Source organism: Garra rufa, chromosome 9, assembly GCF_049309525.1.
Source record: "Garra rufa chromosome 9, GarRuf1.0, whole genome shotgun sequence".
Lineage (NCBI taxonomy): Eukaryota > Metazoa > Chordata > Actinopteri > Cypriniformes > Cyprinidae > Garra > Garra rufa.
This window is the reverse complement of record NC_133369.1, coordinates 8,278,012-8,292,162: the sequence shown is the minus strand read 5'-3', so window position 1 is coordinate 8,292,162 and position 14,151 is coordinate 8,278,012. Positions and strand designations below refer to the sequence as shown.

At 42.7% G+C, this 14,151-nt stretch overlaps 1 long non-coding RNA gene across 2 annotated transcripts; it reads left to right on the top strand.

The window, feature by feature from the left end:
* The first annotated feature begins 203 nt into the window (after positions 1-203).
* LOC141342907 (uncharacterized) lies at positions 204-8,834 on the top strand. 2 transcript variants are annotated; one of them, XR_012356699.1, is made up of 5 exons: positions 204-477; positions 553-641; positions 1,306-1,496; positions 1,939-2,005; positions 8,470-8,834. It is a non-coding gene; the product is annotated as an uncharacterized lncRNA (long non-coding RNA). The 2 variants fall into 2 exon arrangements; XR_012356698.1 differs by having other exon boundaries at positions 204-641.
* Positions 8,835-14,151: the final 5,317 nt, after the last annotated feature.

Genomic DNA, 14,151 nt, shown 5'->3' with positions numbered 1-14,151 from the left:
ACTTTTAGAAAGAAAGGGCTGTATTTGAATATCATTTTATCGTTTCTAATGTCTGAGCATCTAAGCATGTGACATCTTTTTCAAATGCAAATGCATTTTAATAACAGATTTTGAAATTTTGCATGTAATCATCTGAAGAGCAGGTGGATGGTCAGTTCACACTTTTATCATTCCGTTTATCTTGAAATAGGTGTAATGAAATTAGGTGACCGACAGCCGGATTTGCCTATCAGCGATCAGTATCCTCAATATAAAGTCTGATTGGTTGCTGCCCGGGGTGCGTCACGTCCGATTTTCCCCTTTGTGCCCGTGTTTACGGTGGTCACAGGTAAGCGCGTTCTGCTGTAACAGGCTGTACTTTTAAAACTAGTTGGTCTTTTAAAGCGTTTCTTTTGTAGATTTATAGTGTCGTTTTGTCCGGCCGTTGGTGTGTTTTTGGCGCTGCTCTAGTGGATTTAGTGACCGTTCACCCCTCAGGTATGTGTATATGCATCTGTATAATCTCATTGTGTTAGCGTTGATGTGCTGTTAACACTGCTGCATGCTGACTAGGTATGATTTCCTGTACCCCATTGTGCTATCGGTGGGCTGATTAATAGACCTGTGCCTGTACATTTTCTGTTTGGTGTGATACCTTGACGGTAAGTGTTTTAAATCTAATTATAATTCGTGTGGGAAAAGTATTATGATTAGTAACGTTTCTCGTTGTTTTTTTATAGGATTCTCCTTCTCGTTCTCTCGTTTCATCTAGTTTTTATATTGTATGTACTGTTGCTTCGCGCTGCAAACGTTCTTACAATCCTACGGTCCTCCTGTGCGTACTGTTGTGCAGACGCCGCCATCACCGTTAATGAAAGGGGACTGTTCGTCTGGGTTTTTTTACGGTGCTTAGTGCCTTCTTTGTGTGTGCGACTGTGTGTCAGCATGGAGAATACGACGATCTCAGTTTGAGAGAATAACTCTTTCTTTTGTGACTTACGTTTTTCTTTTGTTTATACTGTTGTAATTGTTTTTGTTTTATTATATATACACACGAATATATCGTTTATGCTGTTTTGTTTGTATGTTATTTTTCCTTTATTAATGCAACTTGATTTGTATACTAGTTACATCTGCCTCCAAGTTGCTTTGTAATTTCATTTCAATTTATTTGATTCTTCTAAACGTTTTCTTTCAGTTTGTAGTAGTATTTCTACTCATTTTTGTCTGGAGTTGCTTTAACAGTTATCATTTTCTATTGTATGTTGAGTTAAATATTTAATTGTGATTGTTATAGTTTATTCATTTATTTTTGGTTTATTGCAGGAGCTGGGGTCCCACGGGTGAACGGATCTTCCTCCTTATGGTGGTGGTTCTTCTTTATTGCGTGCTGTGTACCACTTCGAGTGTGTGGTAGTGTGATCTGAGTGCACCTTGGTGTGTGTGTGCGTGGAAGTGTGCTCTTGTAAAACCAGACTCCATTTTGTTTCCTGCCGTTGGGAGCCTCAGCCCTGCTGGTATTTATTTCATTTTTGTTTTCATATTTAAAGCTGATTTGGTGTTACTACCCACATTCATTATTTTTGTAATTTCCTTTCATTTAAAGTGGAATCTCCTGCTGTTCCGCTGACGTTTTATTGTCTATTTCAAAACATTCTTGTATTAATAAAAGTTTGTATTTTTATACTGCACCCACGTCTTCTGTTCACTTATATGAGGGAAACGAACCTGTGTGCTTAATTTACTTCATTGTTGGGTTTTGAGTATTGTTCCCTAGAATTAATTCCTAGGGTGGCGTAGTCGGACTTCTTTACTGGTAAAAGGTTAGTTTTCAAATTGTACCGCTCCGTCACATTCTGGCGTAGTCGGCAGGATTCCCTCTTATTTAGTGCAGAGACGTGGGTTTTGTTTTCATTTGAGTATTTGTTCTGCTCTTTTTCTTTTGTGTCTTTTTGTTAGGAACCAGACAGCAGCTTTCCCTTTCTGTGGTGCACCGGCACGAGTTAAATTCAGTTTACATTTTGTGGTAAGTGCTAGTGCATTTGCAATTATGGAGGATGAAATGCGTGAGTTAAGAGATTTGGTAGCTCAATTAAAGTCGGATAACGAACGACTGAGACAAGAGCAAGTGACCGTTGCACAGCCGGGCCCATCTAATGTTTCTATTCCTGCAGTTGCAGATCCCCCACTCGTTGGTGCTGATACGTCGGCAGCGGAGCGGTTTGTTTTTGTTCCTCGAGATCGTAAGTGTCCAAAGTTTAGTGGTCGGTCGGGCATTAGCATCGACGAGTGGGTGGAGGAGGCTCAGGCTTGTATGCGGCTCCGTCGTCTGTCTACAGCTGATCAGGCATTTTTCTTGGTTGATCATCTGGAGGGAGAGGCGAAGGAAGAAATTCGTTATCGATCAGTGAACGAGAGGGAGGATCCGAAACAAATTATTCGAGTGTTGCGTGAATTATATGGGTGTACAAAGTCTTATGTAGCGCTTCAAGAGTCGTTCTTTTCCAGAAGACAACAGGATGGGGAAACTTTGGTAGAGTTTTCTTTGGCCCTGATGAGTCTTCTGGAAAAAGTTAAAAATCAATCACCTCATGGCATCCCTAATGGCGAAATTTTGATAAGAGACCAGTTTGTCGAATACGTTAATGATTGTGCTCTTCGACGTGAACTGAAGCAGTTAGTGCGTCGTCAGCCTACTGTCACATTATTTGATGTTCGAAGCGAAGCCCTTCGTTGGGAAAGAGAGGGTATGCCTGGGGGGGTACGTGGTCGAAGTCAGTCTGTTCCATCTGCTTATGGAATTCAATATGGGGTACAGGGACATCAACGCATTAATAGTAGTAGTAGCAGTGGTGGTTCAGCAATGTCAGAAATGAGTGAGCTTCGGGACATGCTTCGGAAGCAGCAGCAACAATTAAATCAGTTAACTCAAAGTATGGCTCAGCTTCAAAATCCCCAGTTACATCCGCGATCATCTAGGGCTAATTTAATTTGCAGAAGGTGTCAGAAACCTGGCCATTTTGCTAGAGATTGCGACGGGGAGCGGATGCCTGTCCGCCCACCGCCGGCCCGTGTAAATTCGGCTTTAATGAGGGGTGAGCAGTCATCATCCATGCAGCCGTCGGAAAACTAGTTCCCACTGAGTTGCAGGGCCGCAACTTGGTTGGGAAAAGGATAGGCTCCAATGTTACTGGTATCGATTTTATGTCACGTTTTATGTCGTCTTGTCCACAGCTCGTTGTATCTATGGGTGGGGTTCGGGTACCTTGCCTGGTGGACACTGGTTCAATGGTGTCCACCATAACAGAGAGTTGCTTCATGACAAATTTTGGGTCGTGGGGTCAGGAGCAGCTTAGATCGTGTAATTGGCTACAGCTTCAAGCTGCAAACGGCCTTGCAATTCCCTATGTTGGCTATTTGGAATTGGACGTGGAGCTCTGTGGGCGAGTAGTTGTAGGCTGTGGCGTGTTAATTGTCAGAGATCCTCCTGGTGGTATGTGTGCACAAGTTCCTGGGGTGTTAGGTATGAACATCCTTAGCCGCTGCTACCGGGAGCTCTTTGGCCAACATGGTACAGCTCTTTTCGATTTACCAGTGGTGTCACAGGCCCCTAGTTTTGTTTTTCAGGCATTACAACATTGCCACCAGGTTGACGCTCAGCCAGCTGTGGGTGGTGGGGGGCGAGTCAAAGTGCGTGGACGTCGGGCGTGTCGCATCACGGGTGGCACCATGAAGTTTGTTGCTGCAACCTGCTCTACGCAATATTCGAGTGGTACTGTATTGTTTGAACCACCTACTTCTGGTCTACCGGCAGGTTTGTTGGCCACCTCCGCTCTTCTGAGGATGGACAGTGGTACCGTCTACGTGCCAATAATAAATGTTGGTACCAGGGACGTGGTGTTGTATGCTAGCACTATTATTGGCACTGTGAACCAGGTCGATGTGGTTAGTTTACCCCCAGAAGTTGCGGAAGTTAAGACCGTCACAGCTAAGGTGAGTGCACAGTTTGGGCAGGTTTCTCCTACGGTACAGGAACAGATAGCCGGGTTAGATCTATCAGTGTTGTCAGAAGAAGAACAGGGTAAGGTTAGAGCATTGTTGGTGAAATATTTACCCGTTTTCTCCACACACGAAGGGGATTTGGGATGCACAAACCTGATATCCCACGATATCCCCTTGTTGGATGACATCCCTGTCAGGCAGCGGTTCAGGCGCATTCCTCCGTCAGAGTATGAGGTGGTAAAGGCACATATCAATCAGTTATTAGAAACCCAGGTAATAAGAGAGAGCTGCAGTCCTTATGCTTCACCCATTGTGTTGGTCAAAAAGAAGGACGGTAGTCTACGAATGTGTGTAGACTACCGTCGCTTAAATTCAAAAACTAGGAAGGATGCGTTCCCTTTACCACGTATTGAGGAGACTTTGGATTCGCTGGCTGGGGCCCGTTGGTTTTCTACCATGGACCTGGCCAGCGGGTACAACCAAGTGCCTGTAGCTGAGGGGGACAAACCCAAGACTGCTTTCTGCACCCCATTTGGCCTCTTTGAGTGGAACAGAATGCTGTTTGGGTTATGCAACGCCCCAAGCACTTTCCAACGTTTGATGGAACGGTTGTTTGGGGACCAGCAGTGCCAGTCCCTCCTCTTATATCTTGACGATATCATTGTCTTTTCCTCCTCAATAGACCAACACCTTGCTCGGATGGAGGTTGTCTTGAGCCGCTTGCAGCGAGAAGGCCTGAAGGCCAAACTGTCTAAGTGTGCCTTCTTTCAAAAGGAAGTCCACTATTTGGGGCATGTCATCTCTTTCGAGGGTGTTTCTACTGACCCAGGTAAAGTAGAGGCAGTTGCACAGTGGCCTCAGCCTACTAATGTTTCAGAGTTGCGCTCCTTTTTGGGGTTTGCTAGCTACTACCGGCGCTTTGTGGAGGGGTTTGCCAAGTTGGCTGCCCCTCTTCACAGGTTGGTGGCTCAGCTGGCAAACCCAAAACACTTAAAGCGCAGGGCTCAGGAGTTTGCTGAAGCCTAGTCTGCGGAATGCCAGTGTGGCTTTGAGGGGTAAATTGACCACAGCCCCAGTGCTTGCCTATGCTGACTTCTCACTACCGTTTATCTTAGAGGTAGATGCCAGTCATGGGGGACTAGGGGCAGTCCTTTCACAGGAGCAGCAAGGTAAGGTGCGCCCAATAGCATATGGCAGTCGCAGTCTTAGGCCCACTGAGCGCAACACATCTAACTACAGTTCTATGAAACTGGAGTTTTTAGCGCTCAAGTGGGCCATGACTGAAAAATTTAGGGAGTACTTGCTGGGCCATAAATGTGTGGTATTTACTGATAACAACCCCCTTAGCTACCTGACTTCCGCAAAATTGGGTGCCATGGAGCAGCGTTGGGCTGCCCAAGTAGCAGCGTTCGACTTTGAGATCAAATAAAGGTCAGGGAAAAGCAATCGGAATGCTGATGCCTTGTCACGACAAAACTTTTTGGGTACAGGAGAAGTGCAAGAGCTGTGTCCAGGTGTGGCTGTTCCTGTGGCATTACAGCAAGCTGCTAGAGTTGGACAGGTGGCCCAGGTAAATCGTGTTACAACATTTCCTTGTTCCTCTATTAGTGACATGGGTGCTCAGCAGATAGCAGACCCTGTTATAGGAGAGTTGTTGGTGTTTTGGAGGCGCAAGCAGCCCCCAACTCCTGAAGAGCGTAAGAAACTCTCAAAGTCGGCAGTTATTCTACTTCGGCAGTGGGACCGCCTGGTTGAGACTGATGGGGTGCTCTATCGGCGTGTGTTTCGCCCAGACGGTGGCGAGGAGGTCTTCCAGGTGTTATTGCCAGCAGTCATGAAACACGAAGTTCTGACCCAGCTTCACCAACAGCATGGGCACCAGGGGGTGGAGCGTACATCCCAGCTCGTGCGTCAGCGATGCTACTGGTCTGGGATGTCCGCCGATATTGCCCGCTGGTGCCAGGAGTGCGAGCGGTGCCAGTGTGCTAAAGGTGTCCCCACTGCCCCTCGTAGTTTTATGGGACACTTGTTGGCCGCCCGTCCTAATGAAATTTTGGCATTGGACTTCACTGTGCTAGAGCCCTCAAGGTCCGGGCATGAGAACGTGTTGGTCATGACTGATATTTTTACAAAATACACCTTGGCAGTACCTACTAGAGACCAACGGGCAGAGACTGTAGCTCAGGTTCTGGTGGTAGAGTGGTTTTGTAAATTTGGCGTGCCAGGTCGTATCCACTCTGACCAAGGCCGTAATTTCGAATCCACTCTCATCCAGCAACTTTGCAGTTTGTATGGAGTCGAGAAGTCACGGACCACCCCATATCACCCGGCTGGAAACGGTCAATGTGAACGCTTCAATAGGACGTTGCATGACTTGTTGCGCACTTTGCCGCTTGCTAAAAAGGGTGATTGGCCGTTCTGTCTCCCCCAGGCACTGTTCGCCTATAACACTACCCCTCATCAGTCAACTGGGGAATCTCCGCATTTTTTAATGTTTGGGCAGGAGCCCAGACTTCCTGTTGATTTCCTGTTGGGCAGGGTTCAAGAGCCATTGGCTGGCAGTGTTCATAGGTGGATTCTGGAGCAGCAGGGTCGGTTGCAAGTTGCTTTCGAGGGTGCCCGTGAACGGTTGGGTGCCGCAGCCGATAGGCGAAAGGCCCGGCATGACCTGCAGGTAAAGGAAGCACCACTGAAGGAGGGTCAGCTGGTATACCTCCGCGAGTATAGCGTGAGGGGTAGACACAAAATCCAGGACCTGTGGAGCTCAGTGGTGTACCAGGTCTTGAGGGCGCCTAAGGAGAGTGGGCCGGTTTACACCATCGCACCCACCACAGACTTGGGTAAAGTAAAGTAAAGCATGTGCACCGATCTCTGCTGAAGGCTTTGATTGGCCAGGATCCACCTCCTGAGTCGCCTGACCCTTTGGTCATTGAGTCTCTGCAACCTCTAGAAGAGGAGCATGATGAGGAGGAGGACTTGTTTGTCCTGGTGCCAGAGACACCACAAGATAGAGGTAGGTTGCGGCCACAGGATGCTGTTGTTTCTTCTGTCCCTCAGACATCTGGTGGTGCGCTATCTGTAGAAGCCTGTAGAGTAACAGATGGTCCTGAGGTGGAAGTGGGCTTGCTGCCAGTTGCATTGCCTCCCAATTCATTGGAGGTTGTTGAGAATGTAGTGAGAAGAACTGGGAGGAGAACTGCAGGTCACCACTCTAACATGCACCACCTCCCTCGAGCAGTAGGTGCTGGTTCAGTGTCTAGCATAATTGGAAGTACAGTTGGTACCCTGTTTCGGCCTTGGAACTGAGTTTTGGGTGGGCTGCCATTTAGATCACCGTCGGGGCGACGTTGCAGAAACTGGGGGTGGAATGTAATGAAATTAGGTGACCGACAGCCGGATTTGCCTATCAGCGATCAGTATCCTCAATATAAAGTCTGATTGGTTGCTGCCCGGGGTGCGTCACGTCCGATTTTCCCCTTTGTGCCCGTGTTTACGGTGGTCACAGGTAAGCGCGTTCTGCTGTAACAGGCTGTACTTTTAAAACTAGTTGGTCTTTTAAAGCGTTTCTTTTGTAGATTTATAGTGTCGTTTTGTCCGGCCGTTGGTGTGTTTTTGGCGCTGCTCTAGTGGATTTAGTGACCGTTCACCCCTCAGGTATGTGTATATGCATCTGTATAATCTCATTGTGTTAGCGTTGATGTGCTGTTAACACTGCTGCATGCTGACTAGGTATGATTTCCTGTACCCCATTGTGCTATCGGTGGGCTGATTAATAGACCTGTGCCTGTACATTTTCTGTTTGGTGTGATACCTTGACGGTAAGTGTTTTAAATCTAATTATAATTCGTGTGGGAAAAGTATTATGATTAGTAACGTTTCTCGTTGTTTTTTTTATAGGATTCTCCTTCTCGTTCTCTCGTTTCATCTAGTTTTTATATTGTATGTACTGTTGCTTCGCGCTGCAAACGTTCTTACAATCCTACGGTCCTCCTGTGCGTACTGTTGTGCAGACGCCGCCATCACCGTTAATGAATGGGGACTGTTCGTCTGGGTTTTTTTACGGTGCTTAGTGCCTTCTTTGTGTGTGCGACTGTGTGTCAGCATGGAGAATACGACGATCTCAGTTTGAGAGAATAACTCCTCTTTCTTTTGTGACTTACGTTTTTCTTTTGTTTATACTGTTGTAATTGTTTTTGTTTTATTATATATACACACACGAATATATCGTTTATGCTGTTTTGTTTGTATGTTATTTTTCCTTTATTAATGCAACTTGATTTGTATACTAGTTACATCTGCCTCCAAGTTGCTTTGTAATTTCATTTCAATTTATTTGATTCTTCTAAACGTTTTCTTTCAGTTTGTAGTAGTATTTCTACTCATTTTTGTCTGGAGTTGCTTTAACAGTTATCATTTTCTATTGTATGTTGAGTTAAATATTTAATTGTGATTGTTATAGTTTATTCATTTATTTTTGGTTTATTGCAGGAGCTGGGGTCCCACGGGTGAACGGATCTTCCTCCTTATGGTGGTGGTTCTTCTTTATTGCGTGCTGTGTACCACTTCGAGTGTGTGGTAGTGTGATCTGAGTGCACCTTGGTGTGTGTGTGCGTGGAAGTGTGCTCTTGTAAAACCAGACTCCATTTTGTTTCCTGCCGTTGGGAGCCTCAGCCCTGCTGGTATTTATTTCATTTTTGTTTTCATATTTAAAGCTGATTTGGTGTTACTACCCACATTCATTATTTTTGTAATTTCCTTTCATTTAAAGTGGAATCTCCTGCTGTTCCGCTGACGTTTTATTGTCTATTTCAAAACATTCTTGTATTAATAAAAGTTTGTATTTTTATACTGCACCCACGTCTTCTGTTCACTTATATGAGGGAAACGAACCTGTGTGCTTAATTTACTTCATTGTTGGGTTTTGAGTATTGTTCCCTAGAATTAATTCCTAGGGTGGCGTAGTCGGACTTCTTTACTGGTAAAAGGTTAGTTTTCAAATTGTACCGCTCCGTCACATAGGCCATAGGCCGGTGTAATGATACAGCTGGCCCATTATTGCTCATTGTTTTGGACTACAATAACTTACAGTTTAAATGAAAGATGACTTATTAAAGATAAAGAAAAAAATCCCGCAAGAGGCTTACCATACAAATTGCATGTTAGCAGCGAAAAAAAAAAAAAAAAAAAAAAAAAGCCCTTTTCTGAACCGAAACCATGATAACTTCTCCCCCAACTTTCAGCTGGCCTGGATGTTGCTCTCTCACTGGCTGTAGGTAATCGCCAATGTTATTTTCAGTCAGAACACATTTCACACGGCTTGATTTTAAATCGCAGACAGGTCCAAATATTTAGCATGCCAAATATCTCATGGGTTTCGGCGATTCTCTCAGATCGCGTCTTTGATAGTTCACACTGTGTGATTATCACTCGCGTGAGCGAGCACCGATTTGCCTGTGATTTCGGGCATTTGTTGACGATTTCTCAAAAGCTGTCGGCGAGTCAAAATCGGGGCTAAAATCGTGCAGTCTGAACTCAGCATTATCTGACACACCGATTTGAGGTCCTGGAGATGTTTTCTAATGAGCTGATGAGTGTAATCAAGTGTTCTTGATTAGGGAGAGACAAAATGTGCAGTGTTGGGGGGTGCCCAGGACCATGGTTGAGAAAAATACACAAGCAAACTCTGCGACCATTGAACAGTGTAAAAACTGTAAATGAAATGAAAGAAATATAGAAAATTATCAAACTGTAACAAACTTATCAGTTTAACAAGTAAAATGTATTACTTGTATGTATTCTCCTCTCTCACATACATATATTTTCCTCTCTCACACACATGTATTCTCCTCTCACACACATGTATTCTCCTCTCACATACATGTATTCTCCTCTCTCACACGCATGTATTCTCCTCTCACACACATGTATTCTCCTCTCACACGCATGTATTCTCCTCTTTCACATACATATATTCTCCTCTCTCACACACATGTATTCTCCTCTCACATACATATATTCTCCTCTCTCACACATGTATTCTCCTCTCTCACATACATATATTCTCCTCTCACACACATGTATTCTCCTCTCACACGCATGTATTCTCCTCTCTCACATACATATATTCTCCTCTCACACACATGTATTCTTCTCTCTCACATACATATATTCTCCTCTCACACACATGTATTCTTGTCACGTGAAGTCAGGGAGGTCTGGGTCCAAATGCAGGGGAAGGATCTTTAATGAACAAAACACAAATAAACATAAACCAAAAGGCCAACACAGCACAACACGACATAAACTGAATACTAAATAAACTAAAACAGGAAACACGGTCAAGGGCCAAGATCAAGAACACACAAAATAACATGCAAGACAAAAGACAATGCAGCCAGAAGGAGTAGTGGGAAATGAGAGTTCTTATAGACAAGATAATTGTGAGCAGGAGTGAGTGTAATCAGTGCTAATGACAAGACATGAGTGTACAATTAGGGAAAGTGCAGTGGAGGGAAGGGAAAACAGCGACCTCAGGTGGCTGAGGGAAGCCCCACAGCCCCGATCATGACAGCACCCCCTCCCCACGGAACGGCTCCCAGACGTTCCCTAAGTCTGGAGGGAGGAGGCACGGTGGAAGGCAAGTCAGGGGGAGGGATGGCGGGCCAGGCCCGTGTAACGGCACGGAGAGGAGAATACTATCTCACATACATGTATTCTCCTCTCACATACATGTATTCTCCTCTCACACACATGTATTCTCCTCTCACATGCATATATTCTCCTCTCTCACATACATGTATTCTCCTCTCACATGCATGTATTCTCCTCTCTCACACGCATGTATTCCCTCTCACATACATGTATTCTCCTCACACACGCATGCATTCTCCTCTCACACGCATGTGTATATATATGCCATATCCATATATGATTCCTATTAGAAAATGGAACAATTTCATATATTGACATATAAGTCTACTCCATACAAAAATATGTTTATGTATGTATAATACATGTATTGCCATATATGGAATGTATATAATTATTAATATATGTGAGATAAATGTATTTTTTATAACGTTATATACAAATTAGACATATGCATGAAATATATGGTTTCATATATTTAATATTTTAATATGTGATCTTTGATCTTTAAATACAGGTTGTAGACACATGTGAGACACTACACTCTACAAAGTTGCAGTGCATTGCACATTTCACACCTTAAGCCTTAAATGTTTATTTAAAAAAAAAAAAAACATTTTATTTAAACATCTTTATTTAAACAGAATTTATTTAAATAGGAAAAAAAAATGGTACTGACCTGCACAATCAAACAGAAAAAAAGAAACAATTACATGTATAACTGATCAAAACACTTAACAGACATAAGAAATAGAACATCAAGGTCTACAGGTTTGTATTCCCACAGCTTGGTTAGTTTTTGGTTTATTGCCATCCCCAGTAGGCCCCGGGTGAAGAAATTTCTGGATTCCAGCATCTGTAAAAAAAAAAAAAAAAAGGTAAAAGTTAGACTTTTATAAGATAATTACAATACATTTTCTGAACCATGTACTTGATTTAAGTCAACATGATGATATATGAAAATATAAAACCTACTTAAGTCTTGCTATCCAACATTGTACCAAAGTTTATTTTGCTTTTTAATTAGAACTGTGCCTGTATCTTAAAGTGATAAACTACTATAAGATGACAAAAATACTGAGTATTAAACATAGTTGGTAAAGTTAAACATTATTTTAAAACTGCAGAATACTCATTATTTATGTAATAATTATAAGTTGTGGTTGTAAAATATTCCCAGATAACACAAGGACATTGGCAGAACAACAGAGCACAGCCTGCATGCCCATTCAAATAATATGTCTCTATATACATGAAGAACTAAACTATAACACAAACTCATAATCCTTTCACATTTTATTCTTATTCTATTAAACTCTTATGTTTCTTAAAAAATATGGTTGCTAACATGCTACTAAATGGGACTACAGGCCCTGTCGGAGGCTTTAAACTTCATCATGCCTAACATGATTTGCACTTGACTCACTGGGGCCCAGGTCAGGAAGCAGACAGACTGGCTAAACCGACCGTCTGCTAGCCGCCTCACGTCACAGAAATCAGTTAATTCTCAGCACATAGAGACCCTTTCACCTAGATATCACTCTATAGAGACTGTGTCTGTTCCCCGAGCTAGAAAATACAAAAAACGCCTGAATCAAATCAAGACCAACAATTTAATTGATGTTCAACAAATAAAAAATATATATAATACAGAGAAACGATTGATAAAGCTTGGCTTATTGAATATCAGGTCCCTTTCTACGAAAGCACTTTTTGTAAATGATATGATCACTGATCATAACCTAGATGTGCTCTGTTTGACAGAAACCTGGCTAAAACCAGACGATTACATTATTTTAAACGAGTCCACCCCCCAAGATTACTGTTATAAACATGAACCGCGTCTAAAAGGTAAAGGAGGAGGTGTTTCTACTATTTATAGCAGTATTCTCAATGTCTCTCAGAGAACGGGCTTCAATTATAACTCGTTTGAAGTTATGGTGCTTCATATAGCATTATCCAGAGAAACAAGTACTAATGATAAATCCCCTGTGACGTTTGTGTTAGCTACTGTATACAGGCCACCAGGGCACCATACAGACTTTATTAAAGAATTTGCTGATTTTCTATCCGAATTAGTGCTGGCCGCAGATAAAGTCTTAATAGTGGGTGATTTTAACATCCATGTTGATAATGAAAAAGATGCATTAGGAACAGCATTTATAGATATTTTGAACTCGATTGGGGTTAGACAACACGTGTCAGGTCCTACTCATTGCCGAAATCATACTCTAGATTTAATACTGTCACATGGAATTGATGTTAATGGCGTTGAAATTCTGCAGCAAAGCGATGATATCTCAGATCATTATCTAGTCTCTTGTACAATCCAGATAGCTAAAACTGTTAATTCAATTCCTTGCTACAAATACGGTAGAACCATCACTTCTACTACAAAAGACTGCTTTGTAAGTAATCTTCCTGACTTATCTGAATTCCTCAGCATATCCAATAGCTCAGAAAAACTTGATGATGTAATAGAAACTATGGACTCTCTCTTTTCTAGCACTTTAGATACAGTTGCTCCAGTGCGCCTAAAAAAGATTAAGAAAAACAGTCTAACACCGTGGTATAACGATCATACCCGCGCCCTAAAGAGAAAAGCACGAAAAATGGAACGCAGCTGGAGGAAAACAAAACTAGAGGTTTTTCGTATTGCTTGGCGTGAATGTAATTTATCTTATAGGAAAGCATTAAAAACTGCCAGATCGGATTACTTTTCATCTCTCTTAGAAGAAAACAAACATAACCCTAGGTATTTGTTCAATACTGTGGTTAAATTAACTAAAAATATAGCAGCAACAGGTTTAGACATTTCCCAAAAGCACAGCAGTAATGACTTTATGACGTACTTTACCTCCAAGATAGACACTATTAGAGATAAAATTGTAACCATACAGCCGCCCGCTACAGTATCGCATCAGATAGTGCGTTGTAGATCTCCTGAGGAACAATTCCATTCATTCTCTATTATAGGAGAGGAGGAATTGTATAAACTTGTTAAATCATCTAAACCCACAACATGTATGTTAGACCCTATTCCATCTAAGCTACTAAAGGAGGTACTTCCAGAAGTCATAGATCCTCTTCTGAATATTATTAATTCGTCACTATCATTAGGATATGTCCCCAAAACCTTCAAAATAGCTGTTATTAAGCCACTCATTAAAAAACCACAACTTGACCCCTATGAATTAATTAACTACAGACCAATTTCGAATCTCCCTTTTCTGTCAAAGGTACTAGAAAAGGTAGTATCCTCACAATTATGCTCCTTCTTAGAGAAAAATGGTATCTGCGAGGATTTCCAGTCAGGTTTTAGACCATATCATAGTACTGAGACTGCTCTAATTAGAGTTACTAATGACCTGCTATTGTCAAGCGATCGTGGTTGCATCTCTCTATTAGTGCTACTGGATCTTAGTGCCGCATTTGATACTATTGACCACAACATTCTTTTAAATAGACTTGAAAATTATGTAGGCATTAGTGGTAGTGCACTGGCATGGTTCAAATCGTACT